This window comes from Hakea prostrata, chromosome 2 (assembly GCF_041222555.1).
Source record: "Hakea prostrata isolate BN-2017 chromosome 2, UWA_Hpros_2, whole genome shotgun sequence".
NCBI lineage: Eukaryota > Viridiplantae > Streptophyta > Magnoliopsida > Proteales > Proteaceae > Hakea > Hakea prostrata.
Window position 1 is genome coordinate 13,087,325 of NC_142601.1, and position 17,652 is coordinate 13,104,976.

Sequence of the window (17,652 nt, forward strand, 5' to 3'; positions counted from 1 at the left end):
TTATCTTTCTTCAAGGCTTTGAAGGATTTGAGGGGCAGTAAAGAGGCACGATGGACAGAGGAGTGCCAGAAAGCATTCGAGAACCTCTAGGTAATGTTAGGAAAGCCACCAATATTGTTATCCCGATCAGAGAAGGGTGAAACCTTACAAATATATCTAGCATCTTTGGCTTCGGCAGTAAAAGCGGTCCTCATCTGGGAAAAGGATAAGAAATAGTGGTCAATCTACTATATCAGCCACGTACTCCTTGATGCAGAAACCAAATACTCATAGATCGAGAAGCAAGCTTTGGCACTAGTGATGGCAACAAGGAAGCTGAGACCCTACTTTCAAGCACACCCGATTTAGGTATTAACAACTTTTCCTTTAAAGAAAAGACTTTATAAGCCAGATCTTTCGGGAAAGATGGTGGCGTGGTCGATAGAGCTTGGTGACTACCAAGTGGATTTTAAACCCAAACGGCCATAAAATTCGTGGTAGAAACCACAGCTTTTGTTGAAGAAGTGGCAAAACAAACTGCCCCGATTATGTGGGACATTTATGCGAATGTCTCTGGCAACAAACAAGGAGCAGGGGCTGGAGTCTTGTTGAAGAGCCCAAGAGGGCTCATTATCCAGTATGCACTAAGGTTCAAGTTTGAGGCAAGCAATAACGAGGCCGAGAAGCTTTTTTGGCTGGTCTTCGATAGCAAAAGCACTCACCGTACCTAAGATAGCCGTCTATAGTGACTCTCAACTTATTGTTAATTAGGTGCAGGGAAAGTTTGAGATTAAGGAGCCCGATTATAGAAATATCAGGAAATGATACAGGTCCTGAAGAAGAAATTCCAAGAGGTGCGAGTCTTTCAAGTCCCGAGGAAGGAGAATGCCATGGCAGATGAATTATCAAGGTTGGCCAATGTGAAGGAGAAAACCCTTGAACCTTCGATCTATATTGAGGAACTAGGCTTCCCTAGTACCAGGATCAAAGAAGTGGCCTACGTGGAAGAAGAACAATGCTGGATGGATCCGATCGTTGAGTACATTCGAGACAATAAGCTGCCTAAAGACCAAAAAGAAGCCAGACTTATAAGGGTTTGTGCAACAAGATTCACTATCCAAATTGGGAGATTATACTGAAGATCTTACGTTGGCCATTACTCATATGTTTGGGGCCCGAAGGATTGAAGAGTGCATTAGCAGAAGTGCATGAGGGTATTTGTGGAGCTCATGTGGGTGGACGAGCATTGGCACACAAAATGCTCAAGCTCAGGATATACTGGCCGAAGATACAAGAAGATGCTTTGGACTACGTGCGTCATTGCAGAAACTACCAAGTACATTCAATAGTGTCTAAAAGACTAGCAAGACCCCTGACGTCTATTCTCAACCCAATCCCATTCGTCATGTGGGGGATTGACATTATGGGAAAATTCACTAAGGCAACTGGCAATCAGGAGTATTTGATTGTGGCAATCGATTACTTCACCAAATGGGTTGAAGCAATTTCACTAGCTACAATTACCGAGAAGAAAGTTGAGAAATTGTACTATGAGTCCATCATACACAGAGTTCGGCATCCCGAAAGTTCTTGTTACCGATCATGGAACACTGTTTGATAACCCACAATTCACTCAATTTTGTTGAACTTACATGATCGAGCACAGAATGTCGAGGTAACCAACCGAACCTTGCTAGATGGAATCAAAAAGATGTTGGAATCCAATAAAGCCTTGTAGGTTGAAGAACTCCCGAACGTGCTATGGGCTTATAAAACAATTGTTTGAATGCCAACAGAAGAAACAACATTTAAGTTGGCCTATGGATTAGAAGCCTTGGCTCCAATGGAAGTAATGGTTGGGACTCTCAAAGAACGGGAATTTGAAGAAAAGGCAAGCGAACAAGGTCTATTGGATAGCTTGGATCTCTTGGACGAAGTCCAAACAAATGTTATAGCCCAAATTCAACACTATCACAGTATCACGAAGCATCTCATCACACTACAATGCCAACGTAAATTGCCGGCCAGTACCATTTGAGAGAACTAATTCTAAGGAATATGGCTGCTTCAAACCCTTGGAATCAAAAGAAGTTGCATCATTCCTGGGAAGGACCATCCATGATCATGAAGCAAATAGGATCAGGCACTTACAAACTAAAGAATCCAATAACTAATCGAGAACTGGACCGATCGTGGAATGCAAGGCACTTGAAATTTTTTTACCCTTAGCTATTTTTTGTACTCCCGAATGGGATTTTTTTATATGACCCAAAATTTCCAATGAAGTTTAAGTTTCAGAAGAAACCAAACCACTTTTGAATGGGGGCATGTGGGTATAGATGGAATTCAAAAGGGTTCAATTGCGACCGACTGAGACCTCCTAATACTTAGAAAAAATTTTCAGGAATTTTCTAAGTAGAGGCTTCGGTTATGCCTGACTAAGACCTCTTATCATTCAAAGGCTTCATTATGACCAATTGAGATCTCAACCTCCTAACACTTAAAAAAATTTTCAAGAATTTTCTAAGTAGAGGCTTTGGCAATGCCCAACTAAGACTTCCTAACACTTAGAAAAGTTTTCAGGAATTTTCTAAGAAGGGGCTTCGGCTACGCCCGACTAAGACTTCCTATCATTTAGAAGCTTCGACTATGCCCAACTAAGAACTCTTATCATTCAGAGGCTTTGGTTACGACCGACTGAGACCTCTGAACACTTAGAAACAATTTCAGGAATTTTCTACGTAAAAGGCTTCGGTTAAGCTCATTTGCCTCATTGTTAGAAGCATGGAACTTGAAGCGAAGTTCACTCTGAACAACAAAAATAGCTGGACTCTAAAGGATTAAAACCCTGCTCTTGATCCTTGAGAATGACTCCAGTCGTCAACATGGAGAATCCATATACCAGGAATTTCACTCGGATTTCCTCGATCCATGCGTGGCAAGACACTCTCATCAGCGATGAAATCTGCTAAAATTTGTGCTTTGATTGCAGTTATGGGTTTGTAACCTATGTCATGCTCTGTCAATTCCACCGCCCAAGAAGCTAATCTCCCAGTGAGATTAGGTTTATGAAAAATCTTTTTCAATGGCTAATTAGTCAAAACAATTATGGAATGTGCTTGAAAATACGGTCTAAGTTTCCTTGCTGCTACTACTAGAGCCAAGGCTTGCTTTTCAATTTTAGGATATCTAGTTTTAGCATCTAATAATGTATGACTCACAAAATAAATTGATTTTGATGCATACCTTTTTCTTGAATCAATATTGCACTCACTGCTACTGTTGAAGAGGATAGATATACTTGCAAAGTCTCTCCTGGAATCGGTCGAGATAGCACTAGTGGACTGATCAGTCGCCTTTTCAATTCTTCGAATGAAATTTGGCATTCTTCTATCCATCTGAACTCATTTTGTGCATTCAAGTTCTTCAATGCTTTGAAGAAGGGTGCACATTTATCCTTAGATCAAGATATAAATCTACTCAGAGTTGCTTTCTTCCTAGTCAAGCTTTGAATGTCTTTCATGTTATTTGGAGACTTCATATCTAGTATAGCTTTTATCTTTCCTGGGTTTGCCTCAATACCTCATTGTGTGACCATGTAGCCCAAAAATTTTCCTAACGAGACCCCGAATACACATTTTTCAGAATTGAGTCTCATCCCATTTCTTCTTAGAACATCAAAGCAATCCTCCAAATCAAACAGATGATCAGCTTTGACCTTACTTTTCACCAGGAGATCATCCACATATAACTCCATATTGTGGCCGATCTAGTAAGTGAACAATTTGTTCATTTCTCTTTGGTACTACGTTGCTCCAACATTTTTCAAATCGAAGGGCATCACCTTGTAGCAATAGCTTTCCCGGTTGGTCATAAACGCTCTACGGTGTTGATCCTCCTTTTTCATAAGTATTTGATTGTAACCAAAGTACGCATCCATAAAGCTCAACAATAGCTTACCTAAAGTTACATCTATTAGTTGTTCAATTCATGGTAATGGATAATAGTCTTTTGGATAGGCTTTGCTCATATTAGTATAATCCACACACATCCTCCATTTTCCATTGTGCTTCTTTACCATTACCACATTTGATAACCACTTTGGGCATTCAATTTGTTCTATAAATTCTGACATTTTCAGCTTCTTCACTTCAACTTTTATGGCCTCATGCTTTTCTTATGAGAAGTTCCTCATTTTTTGCTTTACAGGCTTTATTGTGCTGTCAATCCATAGGTTGTGCTCTGCTACCTCCTTGCTCAGTCCTGACATGTCCTGAGCTGACCATGCGAACACAACTGAATGAGAAACTTTGTCAACAATTTTTTGTCCTGTTCAGTTTGTTCATCTCCTATCATCGTTCCTCTCTCAGGATCTTTGAGTTTGAAAAAGATCTTTTCAAGTTTTTCTACTAGTTCTCCTCTCTAGATCTTTTCTTTGTCCCTGTTATCCATGATCTCAATAATAAAGGCCAAGGCTTTACCTTGGGCTTTCGAGTCCTTTAGGAATGTTGTGTAACATTGCCTGGAGAATTTGTTATTAGATCGACATTCTTCGACTCCTGACTCTGTTGGAAATTTCATCTTCAAGTGTCTTGTTGAAATGACAGTTTCTATCGAGTTCAAGGTTGGTCTTTCCAAGATCATATTGTATGCCGACAAGTTCATGATCAATAAGAACTTTGTCATTGTTGTCATTATTCTTGGATGAGATCCGAGTGTAATTGTCAACTCGACAGTTCCTTTGACAGGAGTTGATTCTCCTGATAAATCAAATAATCTGGTTCCACATGGATTTACTTTCACCATAATCAAGTTTTAATCTCAAAAAAGCTTCATGTGACATGATATCTACTAAGAAACTGTGTCAATCAAAACTCTATGAACATCGCGGTTTGCTACCTCAAGCAATCACCACAATCGCATCGTCATGAGCCTCCTGAATTCGAGACATTTCTTCTTCTTTAAAGATTATCTCCTTCATTTTTCTGATCCGCTTTAAGACTGTCTGAGATTCTAAAGAATGAACAAACCTTGCTTGAGCCTTCAATTTTGCAATTGAGTTTAGGTCCATGCTCCCCAGTATCATAATGACTGGCGACTGTTTTTGTTGAGGTTTTGAACCTTCGTGATCTTTCGATGGAGAATCAAATCAATAGTCTTTCTTTGCATTTTCTTCTCTTTCCGTTCCTCGGTTGTTCACCATTTCTTTGTTGACCCCCATTTCTTCTTTGAACATATCAATCCAGACATCCTTGATTGATTAGACGTTCAATCTCATTTTTGGAGACTCTGCACTCATAGGTATCGTGTCCATGATCCTTGTGGTATCTACAAAATTTGTTTGGATTTCGCTCCTCCACTCTCACGACCATTGGTGCTGGCTATATTATAAACTTTTGATTTCGAATTTGCATCAGAATTTCTGATCTTTTCGAGTTCAGAGGTGTGCATTAATCTAGATCCGGTCATGAATCATTTTCCCTGCCTCTGTGATCACTCCTTGAGTAATTTCTATTACTCCTTCAGTCCTTTTGATTAGATTGCAACATTCCATTTTATTTTCTCTTACTTCCATCTTTATCAGTTTCTTTCCTGGCCTAAAAGACTTCTTTCATATTTGCATACTAATTGCATTGTGATGTAAACTCTGCAATGTTTGTTGGTTTGTTCATGATTAGAAATTCCAGTAGATGGTCATCAGTCAATTAGGCCTCTGAACATCGTGTCATAAGCCAGTGCTTCATTCAGGTTCTTGATTTGCATTGATTACTGATTGAATCTCTTCATGTAGCTGCGAACCGACTCTCCTAGTCTTTGACGGATTGTTGCCAAACTGTTTATCGTTTTGTTGCTTTTCATGCTACTTTGGAAATGTCATAGGAAGTTATGGTTAAATCCTTGAAGTTTTCAATTGAATTTAGCTTTAGACTGAAGAACCAAGTCATTGCAAGTCCTTTTAATGAAGAAGGGAACGACCGACATTTCTAAGCTTCCGATTCTCTAGTTAACATCATGACTGAGTTGAACTAAGCTAGATGTTCTAGCAGATCAGTACTCCCGTCGTACATTGTGAACATTGGAAGTTTGAAATTGTGAGGTAACGGAGTCTTCATTATCTCCTTCAAAAATAGATTTCGATCTATGGATTCTTCCATGTTTTCCTTGTTCGCCAGTCATTGGATCTAGTCATCAAGAATCTAAAGTCTTTTACTAATTTCGGATCCACGAACTTTAGAATAGCTGCCAACTGATTTTTGTTCTCTTTTCGATCTCTTCTGCTTCCAGGAATTCTACTTTTTCCACTTTGGCTTGGTTGAATTCTTCTATCTTCTCTAGTTGAGATTTGATCTTCCAACTCAAAAGGAAGTGGATCGAAGTCCGGACTAAACTTTCTCCACAGCCTTCTTTGATTAGATCTGAAATCTTTGGATGCTTTCTCGACTCTTGCTTCTGAGGATTTTGGTTAAAAACCGTATCAACTCAAGAAAGAGGAGTTTTGTGTTCTGCTAGTAATGTTTGTACCAAAATTATGGTTGACTTTAGAATTCCGATTTGTCAAATGTATGATCTCATCAGGTTTTGTGTTTCCAAAACTGGCGTTGCATACTTTCCATCTAAGACATGATTTGACGTGGATCGAATCCTGGTTGTGATGTCGTTGCAAGAGCTTCTGACGGTTGTCTTTCTTGTCTATTATGAACTTCTAGGAGATGCGGTGAACAATGTCACACCCCACCCGCCGATATCAGTCCCGCCCAACAACTTGTGGGTGCAATCCGTCACAGGATCCACAGCTTTATCATCAATAAGAATAAATGCAACCAATAATAATCATAAGTAAGAATAAATTCAAATAATTCAATAAAAATGATTACAGGAGTCCAAACCAACGGAATGAATCAAGAAAAGGAAGTAAAGGAAATCAAGTTCCAAAATTTATCAAGTTCAACGGAAGCTATTAATTAAACTAAAACAGTTTTATTCCAGCAACTCGCCTTTGGGCTAAAGCGTTCTCTGTAGTTCTAGCAATATGGGGAGCTATCCAGCTTTTCTCCAAAGACTTCTCGAAATGCCAAGCGATTTGTCTCCTTCTGTTGTCAATGGGTGCTATAAGTGCACTCCATGCATCCGTAGGAGTCTTCATGACATACATCTCCATCACCCCCTGGTGCCGCTACATTCTCTTCATAGGAGTTGCTCCAATCGTATTGAACTTCTCCTAGTTCGGTAAACCTATCTGTATAATACAATTTAACATACAAAGAAAGGAATGAGTTCTAATGAACTCAGTAAGGAAAACACATCTCACATACATATCGACAGTGCATCAAGGTAAGTACATACGTAAAGAATGATATATAAGTATATGGATGCTGCTAAAATCTAACTATGCAAGTCTCTAATGGTGGACATGCTTTAAGATATAACACCAGCCCTCCTTTGGTAGGTTTAGTCACTCTAATCCCTCATGGACTGGTTACCTTTGTTGGGATCCCGAGTAAGGGGGTTCAGTCCTCGTCAATCCACCATGGTTGGGGTTTAGGTCAACACTCTCTTACCATGACCATTGGCATGAGTACTAGTGCTTGTCGGGGTTTCTAATTCAATGTGAGGTCATACGGTGACATACTACATATACTCCAGATACTTCCTCTATGACACCAACCAACTCGGTTCAGTATCCTTCCCTACCTAGGAATGAGAACCCTCATGGACTGGCCTCCGCTATTGGACTCCATTCCCTAACCCTATAGTCATGCACACATTGTTGGGGTGGATGCTCTCGTGACTCCTCACAATTCTCAGCTGCTCCTTGGATGTCCATGAGCCCAACCCTAACATATACAACCCTACCAATGCATGATTAACAGTGGCCACGAATCTCCGCATGAACTGATTCTTGCTATAGGATGAAACAGAGTCATGTCACTATTATCACGAGTCATTCGCATTAATTCTTCTTTCGAAAGGGTAGTAGCATGTATGGGTACCTAGCCATGCAATCTAGACTCCCTATGTATGACATCCAACAATCATGATAGGGGGACATCCATAAGCAACGTCCCATACCATAGCCTTCTGACATCCCAAGCAATGGATACATTTCCATCACAATTACATCACATCACCAACCATTATTACATAATTATTCATTCTATATCCCAAAGTAATAAAGTACACCATGAACATCGTTTACAACATACATTCGACTACTAATCATTGAATGAAATAACTAAAGCAATGATATATATAAGAATTCAAACAGTTCATCATAGAGCATATCATATATATATATATATATATATATATATATATATATATATATATATATAAGAGTGTGTCCTTACCTGTAAATATATAAAAAGCTTACTAAAAAGCAAGCTGACCTCACCCACAACAGTTTTAGAGAACCTCAGAGATCACCTAAATATAGATTACAAAGATACATTGAAGAAATAAGTCAAATTAGAACAATAATCAACTTCACAGAGCCACTGTGAGTCCGAAATTCTGACTTTTGATCACCCAATTTTAATCCGATTTTGGGAAGATCTAAATTTGAATTTCGTCCTTAAGGAGCCTACAACAAAAGCGTGAAACATAACTCAAGAATTCTAATAGTTCAATATTCAAATCATCTCCTTTGATTAGATCTATCCTTTATTCGAATGCAAGGAACCGTTTTCGGACATGATCTAACCAAGATCACAGATGGGTAATAGAATCATCACATAAAAACTCACAACCAATCTAAGAATGATGAATCTACACTATTCAAAGAGATGAGGAAAGGATATGAGTGTGAGATCAACCTACTTCCGATTGATGCGCTAAACTGTCGAAGGATTGGATTTTCTTCGCAAACCACGCTTCTCTCACCTTCCAGCACGTGAATTATCTGCTTCCTAACCGTCAACAGCAGCAATCCTGAATAGAATAATAAGTAAAAAAGTCGGAATTTGCTATATATATGAGAGTGGGGGCAAATTAGGGTTAAAATCCTGCAAGTAGACCTAGCGGTTGCTTGGGGCAGTTGATTGGCCAATCAACCACCTTAAGCAACTGCCCCCTAGTACTTTTCAGTACTTGGGTGCTTTGCTCAAGGGGTTGATCCCCAACTCAAATCTAACCCTATACAACATGTGGGCCGGGGAGTTCTTACCTTGATTCCGGACATCTTCAAACACACATTGACTCCGATTGGTGATCCACTTTCCCATTCCATCAGAGTTTCTATAGGTTCTTCTTCGAATTCCCAATAAGGCATGTTCTTCATCAGCAGAATCCAGATCTATGGATTCAGGGTATGGATCATGGGCTTAAATCCGGATACTCCACAACTTATTCTGGCTGGACCTTTGGGTTATTGGACCTGCAATACGGATCACGGGTTAGAATTACGGGGGTTGTTACAAACAATCTCCAAGGACCTTCTGCTTTTGATTGACGAATCAGCATTGCCAAAGCTGGCGGTGGTAATGCTGCTTCATATGTCTTCCTCTTTGGATTTTTTCCTTGTAACTCTCTCTGGTTGATTTCTGCCCTTTCGTTTACTAGCATCTCCACCGTTACTCAGGCAAACTGTGTCATAGCTTTTTGTTTTGAATTTTCTCTACAGACGGCGCCAAATGTTAGTGCAAAATTTGCCGAAGCTATGAACTATAAATCACACCAAACTAACCAGATCTAGCTCAACTTGGACTTGAATCCACTATCACCTGCAAGGTTGACGAAGAACAGTTAGAAACGGAGCCAATCACCTGGATTGGGGCCCCGTCTCCGACGATTAAGTTAGTGAACATAGAAGGATTAAGGTTGCAGAGCTTCAAAAAACTCAGGGAGATTTGAATGCTTAAAAGCGGGAAAATGCGGGTAGTTTTGAGTGAATCGGAGTGTGTTACCTTTTATCCACGCTTCATCTCTATTTATAGATTCCCTTTTCTGACTTAACCTTCTCTTAGCCGCCGATTGAGCACTGTAAAATCGATGGCTAGGATTAAATCCTTGCGTGGCTTTTGGGTTGACCCGTGTTTGATTCAAACCACTGGTTAAGACCAGTCGACTTAATGCGAATCGAATGTTGGGTAATTTATTTACAACAAATGGTTTTGGTAACCACCGTAGTAGCCAAACTCTATTGGTTAGAATCACCATCTCTACTTTTGGGGCCACAACCACACACACCCAAACACACCCAAACCCAAAAAAAAAATATACTCCATGACATTTTTGTTTGTATCTCCCGCATAGAAATACAATACGTTTCAACCCCTAGATCCAACGGCTTAGCATAGAAGTAGATTCGCAAAATCTCGTTTTTAACCCTGCATTTACGAGGAGGACATGAAAATATTGGGGTGAATTGAGATCACCGACGAGATATTGGGCAATGTGAAATGCAGTGCATGCACACGTGCAGTGGGTCAACCACGAACATCAGATTTATTCAGTCAAAAAGTAATTAAAAAAAGAAAAAAGAAAAAAAAACATAGATGGACCACTTTGGTTGGGATTTGTACTTCACAGCTTTTCATGCTCATTCATGCATTGGAAGAGCATCTATCGTCTCTATGGAGCATTCTTTTCTTCCTTTCTTTCTCGTGTCCTTCACCTAAACTTCGGATTTACAACCTTAAAAAATACCTAATTTTGAACAACTTCCTTCCTAATTAATATAATCTCCAACACTCTTTCTTGGTGATCCTCATATGAGATTATTGCAATCAAAAACTCCCTCTTCTCGATAAATGTTTCATTTATCCTGCTCCATCTAATTTGTAGTTATGGTCAATGTTGATACGGAATCTCGCTTGTCCTTCCCTGTCACAAACCTGCAAAATACGAGCTCGACCTTGGGGGGTTGAGGTACGTCTCCGATGAGCAAGTCAGTACCAATGATATGATCTCAACTACTCAATAGAGAATTCAAGTAATTGATCACACAAAGTATGAATACCCACCCACCTCACAGCGTTTACCTGAGGTGTTTTATATAGTGTATGATAATAGATTTATATTCGGAATGTGACTCTAATATGAGTTGCTCTAGGAAAATAACTCAATAAAGAGTTCTTTTACTTGGCTGACTCCCTTCTCTAGTTATTGGATGGTAGGAGTCTATCCATGTAAGGTTTTCTATCCTGTTATGTGGATAGACTTACCACCATGGTCGGTCTTACCATGAACCGCCTGGTCGAGCCTTACTAGGTAACGAACCTGGTCGGATCGTGCAATCGCCGGTTTGGACTGGAAGATATAAATTGACCGATTTAGTCATTCACAGTCAGAAAAATGTATATCATGCCTTATACTTTTGTCATCATACAAAAGAATGTTAGAGACTACTCCTCTCCATATTAATACATCTGATTTTCTAGGAACAAATCTATATGATTAGATGGAATTTATCAAAATAAAATTCAATAGTTGTGACAATTTAACTTAGGTGATCTCAGATGTGGAGTATCCTAACTTGGTACATACGGAATACCAGGAATGCAACTCTCTTTGGAATGATTAATGCCTCTATAATATATTCAATAATTATTTTTTTTCCTATCTATGTAAAGATATACAATCTCACCTTATGGAGTCTCAAATGACTAGTGGAGAACATTATTCAAGGCCTAGTCACATTATCTCTAAAGAACTTACTCTCTTTCAAATCTTTGTAGATAGATTTTGGAATAGTACATCATTCAAAGGAGGTAGATGGTGCATCATGTGGGACTACAATGACGGTTTTGTAACAAGTCAAAGAAAATGTGGACATAGTGCTTGGCAACTTTAGGAGCGGTTGACCTGCATATCCATTTGAATTGCCTACCTGGTATTAGTAATCTTCAAGGTCTCCAATCATCTTTAGATTGGATGTGTCTCGTTTAGTTAAGGATATTTTGAGACTTTGTTCTTAGTTTAATAGAATTTTTTTAGTTATATTATTAGGGTTAGCAATGGTTTTGCTAATATTTTTGCTAGGGATCTTTAAAAGGTCTTAGTAGGATATGTATCACTTTTATTTATCTAAACTCTTTTATATAATATATTATTGTTTCATGTTTTGACAAAAAAAAAAAAAAAAAATAAAAAGAAAAAAGAAGAAAAAAAAAAAAAAGAAATAAAAAAAGAAAAAAGAAAAAAAAAAAAAAGAGAGAGAAAGAAAGAAAGAAGAAAAACTGTACCCCACAACCTTTATTCACTCTCCAATGTGGCCCTTTATTCTTAACTTGTGGAAGCCAGCTTCCTTGCTGAGTCTTACCAAAAAAAAAAATTGCTTGCTGAGCTAAAATCAATTATCTGTTTTTTCTTTTATCTTTTGGCAAGACAATTCTTGTTTCCCCCATTAAAACAAAAAGACTCGAGAGTTAATTGGTTGGCCCTATTTTACCTAAAAAACAAAGCAAATATGCAAGTGTTCATTATAGGAAATTTGAATTCTTAAACCACAAATGTTAGGGTTTGTCAATTGACCTAATTTCTTGAGGTGATTGATTGAATACTTGATTAAATAATTCTTCAAACTCAATTTATAGATAATTCTAATTTAGTTAAATTAGCATAGGTAAGCCTGAACCTTAATACTAATTATTTTGTAACCCAAATCCACCCTTTAGGTTAAAAAATCTGGTTACACTTGGGCCAATTCTAGCCAACTGGGTTTTATTTATACTTTATTTGAATATTAGAATATATGGTTTTCTAGTAATTGTGTTTAATCAACAATTCAAAAAACATGATAACTTAAAGGTTGTTGGAAACTTAAGATTGTTGTGTCAAATCTAAAAACCCAACTCAGGGTTAGAATATTTTGACTCTAGTACACCCTTAGGGCCAGAATGTTGGTCCAACCCTTTTTCGAGCTTGGGACGAGTTAAAGTTGGCTTGAGCCACTGGATCATACTTACATCTGTAGGAGTGATGGTAATCCTTTTGTAATAAGTAATCTACTAGTGAAATAGATCTCATATCATAAATATTTCAATGATTAGTTTCGTGATTTGTTGTTAGTGATTTCCCTTATTTCCCCTCTTCCCTTTGTGCATTGGTATAGGTTTTGTTTTTTATATCCAAGCTAGTGGTCTTAAACCTTGTATCCAAAAATTGCATAGAATATTACAGAAATGCATATATAGACATACAAAGAAGAATATATGACAATAATATCATATCACTCATTTTTTTAGGACAATAGTACTTTTTATATATAGGGAATGAGAATACTATATATGTGAACAACAAGAGTTAAATATATACCTCTTCACTAAGAGGCATTGGTCGTATTACTCTCAATGAATTTGATATGTACTTCTTAATTTTGCCATTGCTACCATTGCATGTAAGCCATTATGCCACCTCAATAATATGCTGATCTAATGATCAACTAAATTCCTTATAATTGTAAAATATACAAACCTAGAAAATATAATATATGCATCCTCTTTTATTTGGTAAAAAAGCAAAACAGAAGTTGTGATTTGTGAATCACTTAAAAATCCACCTTGATTTTTTTTTTTTTTTTTTGGTATAAGTGTAATATTATTCAAGAACTTGCCAAGAACAAGTCAAAGCTCATCCCTACATAAGGATTTCAGTAAAGGGATTTCTATGATAAAGAGTGTCAAAAAATCAATGGAAGTAAAAAGTAATCCTAAAGATTAAGGATATTCTTAACAATTGACAATTGGTTACCTTCATATCGTAGGAACATCGAGGGGTTGCTCAGTTGATAAAAGACCAATATCTCCAGATATGAGGTCTGGAGTTTGAATCTCATCAGAGCGAAGGGTAAAACCACGCCTTATATTTGAATTATGTATAACAGTTATCTTCCTGAATATTTAGTGAAGGTACACACAAAGATGGCCGGGTGAGCCATGGTTTAAAAAAAAAAAAAACAAAACAAAAGAAAGATAAGAAAAGAAAGAAGGAAGCTTCATATGGAAGAATTCCAGAAAAAGTATGCAAAATTGTGAATTTTGTGATACTTCACGGGACAACATTTAAAACTATGGATCTCCTTAGCAGCATCAAATCAGACCGACAATCCTCATGACCTCAAACCTCTCAATTCTTCTGACGGAAATATCCCTCCCGGACAATGAACTTCAATTGCTTGGCGGATCGCCAATCACCGACCTAACAAAGAGTATTTTTGTAATAACACTCCAACAACTCGGTTTGTGTTAATTCCGGTCCGCTCCAGAGCAAACCAGTTTTAATTTGCTCCAAATGGTTCTTGGAAACTATCTCAATCTATTCAAAAACAAAAACCGGCGTACCAAAGAGACTTTGTTTGGTTGGCTCATCAAAAACGATAGAATTTCTGGCTGCTCTAGCACTTCGATCTACTCAATGTACATAGAGATTCATATTTGAACCATTTAAGTTTTTAATTTCAATGAAGCTGGTTCTGGACGGAACCCGTCAGTTTAGACTGGTTCAACCAGCTCACCCGGTTTGATTTCAAAATAATGATCTTCTGCTTTACGTGCTTCAACAAATTACTAAATAAAAGTAGTAATATATATAGGAAACAAATAACAATACTATTTTGGACCAACTTAAAAAAAAAAAAAAAAAAAAAAAGACTATAATAAACTTATACATTTGTATATATATCCCAAAGATGAGGATTCATGAGGAACCCTAACTGCATCATCATCTTCTTCTTCTTCCATATATACTTCACACGTAGTAATGGGCCATTAACTTAGTAATTAATTCACCACATTACCTCAAAACCAGAGCCTAAATATGATCAGTCTTCACGGTTTTACGTAGTGTTTATCTGAAACACAAGGAGAGGAACCAAAGACATGATAGTTCACGAATCGACTCGGAGCTGAAGAACGCCGGATCCCTTTTGGCAAGCAACCATTGATCTCTCCATCATGAAAGAGATGTTTCTTCTGGTCAGGTTTTGGTTCAAAGGTGGTGTAGTTGTTTGATTGATCAGAAACTATCGGTCTGGTTGCAAGAGCAACTCCCAGTGAGGAATTAGCTGTGATGAGATGATCATCAGGAGGGGATAACAGTAAGAGGATGAGGAAGAGAAAGAGAGGAATGATAGAGGGATGGTGGTGAGCTGCAGAAGACATTTTCTGCTTGTTAAAGCTGTAGCTAGCAGTGCTGAGAGGAGAAGAGAAGGGGTGGTTTATAAGGGTTTTGGAGATACTTGAAAGCTGAATGAAGAAGTCATCTTATATTATGAGCTCGTGACTGCCAACACAGCCTGCTCATGGCTTGCAAACTGGCAAGACTGGTTGGCATGGTTGTGGGTCTGTGAATCATAGTTGTTAAGGAGAGACGCGCTTTTTGACCAGCACAGGTAAGGTGATGCCCGTGTTCTCCATTAGTTCCATTTTGTTATCTCCTGAGTTTTTACTTTTAATTACTTGAATCAAATTATGAAACTGTTATTTTGTCATTCGAATTTTTCGTAATCCAACTTCAAAGGTGGATTTGTATCAAGATATTTTGGATATTTTGGTGTTAGACCCAAATGAGATAACATCCGTGATGGAAGAAGGTGTGGGAGTCCAGCCCTCACAGTATGTTACGACCTAATCTGATGAATAGACCCATTACATCAAAATATATAAATATATAGAATATGTAGCCTGTACGGATTAGATTTGGCTTGGATACATCAATATCCGAATCCGAATCCGAATTAGCAAAACTACTATCTGAATCGACAGAAATTTAGAGAAGGCATCCGAATGCGAATCCGGACCTTTATTGGATATCCGATAATAATCCGATCCGATAAACTATCCGATTATTGATTGTTGATTGTCATTTTTTTTTTCGATTCACAATTTCTGGTTACCGATTACCGGTTTCCGAATCCGATTATTATCTATTTTTTGAGAAAAAATGTTTAATACTTTACTCTAACCGGATAATTATTTATTACCGATTATTGGTTCCCGAATCCAATTATCATTCATTTTTAGAGAAAAAAATAGTGAATACTCTACTCTATCCGGATAATTTTTCGGTAAGAAAATTTTCGGATACAAACACCCTTAAATGAATACTAATACAAATTGGAGGCCAGATAATGTTGGCTATCCATTTACAGGTCTTGAGGCTATGTTCTCCTACTAGGTTATTATGAGAATTTGAGATTTTCAGTTTAAAGTATTGAGCAAGAGTTCTTGTAATGCCACTCTGACGTTTGGTTGAATGATTTATATTAATTTCTGCTTCTAGATATATAGTGAAAGTTCTTATTTTTCGTGTGTAAATGTACCAAAATACATCGTACGTGAATTACACTATTTTGTATTCCTTCTTCGTTTTGTTTCCATTTCAATTCGTAATTTATTGATATCCCTTCTAAGAAAACCCGAACCTTTAGTTAAGCTCACAATGATACTTGGGGTGCTGGATTTTTTATTTTTTTTTTTTTTTAATTTTTTTTTTTGATGATAAAGATAATAATATATATAAACTTAGTCATATTGGTTACAACCCATATGAGACATGGTTTCACTTCAACATAGTCCTATATGTTCATTTGATAAACTAAAGAGCCAGGTTGTTGTTGCATCATGTATTAAATTACATACTTCTAATTTGGTTGTGATTGGCATTAGTCTTGCTAAGCTGGGAAAAAAGGTGGGGGATAATTGATAGGTATTTTCAACGTTTGTGAGGATGTCCCCTCCTAGGTAATCACACCAAATATATTTGGGCTGCACTTCCTCTTCTCTTGCTTTCTGTAATACTTCCCATGTAGCATTCAATAATTGCTGCATCATTTGTCCTGATGTTGACCGGCCTTTTCTTACATCTTGGATTCTCCCCTCCCACAGTAATCCTTCTTGCCAGCTATCTCCATTCAATTCATCTGATATCCTTGCACACATTAAAAGTGGTAAGTTTCCAAAGTTATTATTCAAGTGCATACATTTAATACAAATGTTTTGGGTTGATATATCATTTATTAGTGTAATCTATGTTTTTTATCCCAATATTCAAATCTCTCATCCATCTATTAACATTGTTAATTATTTGAGAGGGGTTGGGTGTGTTATTGCTATGTACTTTAGCATTCCTTGCTAGCCATATAAAATAACAGCAAATTATAAAATTTGATAAGAACCATATTTTAGTATTTTTGTCAAAGTGGTATTCAGTTAAGAAGGATGTGCATAGGTTTAGGAGAGAAATGCTTATGATATATTCCGTTCTGAGTCCCAGCAATCCTACAGCCCAAATTCTTTTTGTCCATTTACAAGATATGAAGATATGCCTAAGTGATTCTTCCTTGTCGATGCACAGTTCACATATTGTACTCATTTCTATGCATTTGTTGATGATCATCTTTGTTGGCAATCCACCATTTAAAAGTTGCTAAAAGAAAATTTTAAACTTCCGGTGAATTGGTAATTTCCAAAAAAAGTTCCACCAACGGGGATATGTTTGTAGAGACTCATTGTTATCTGTATTTGACAACGCAATTCCTGCTAGTTTTGTAGTAAATTCTCCTATTGTCAATGATAAGGTTAACCATGAGTCCTGTGTTGGGGATGGGTGGATTGAAAGAATTAGCTGAGAATTAGGAGAGATTAGTGGATTGGTGTTGCTTTGAATGTTCAACTCCCTTCTTCTTTGCTGGTAATTATTGTATGTCCCCAACCACGAAAAACACTGAAAATTAAA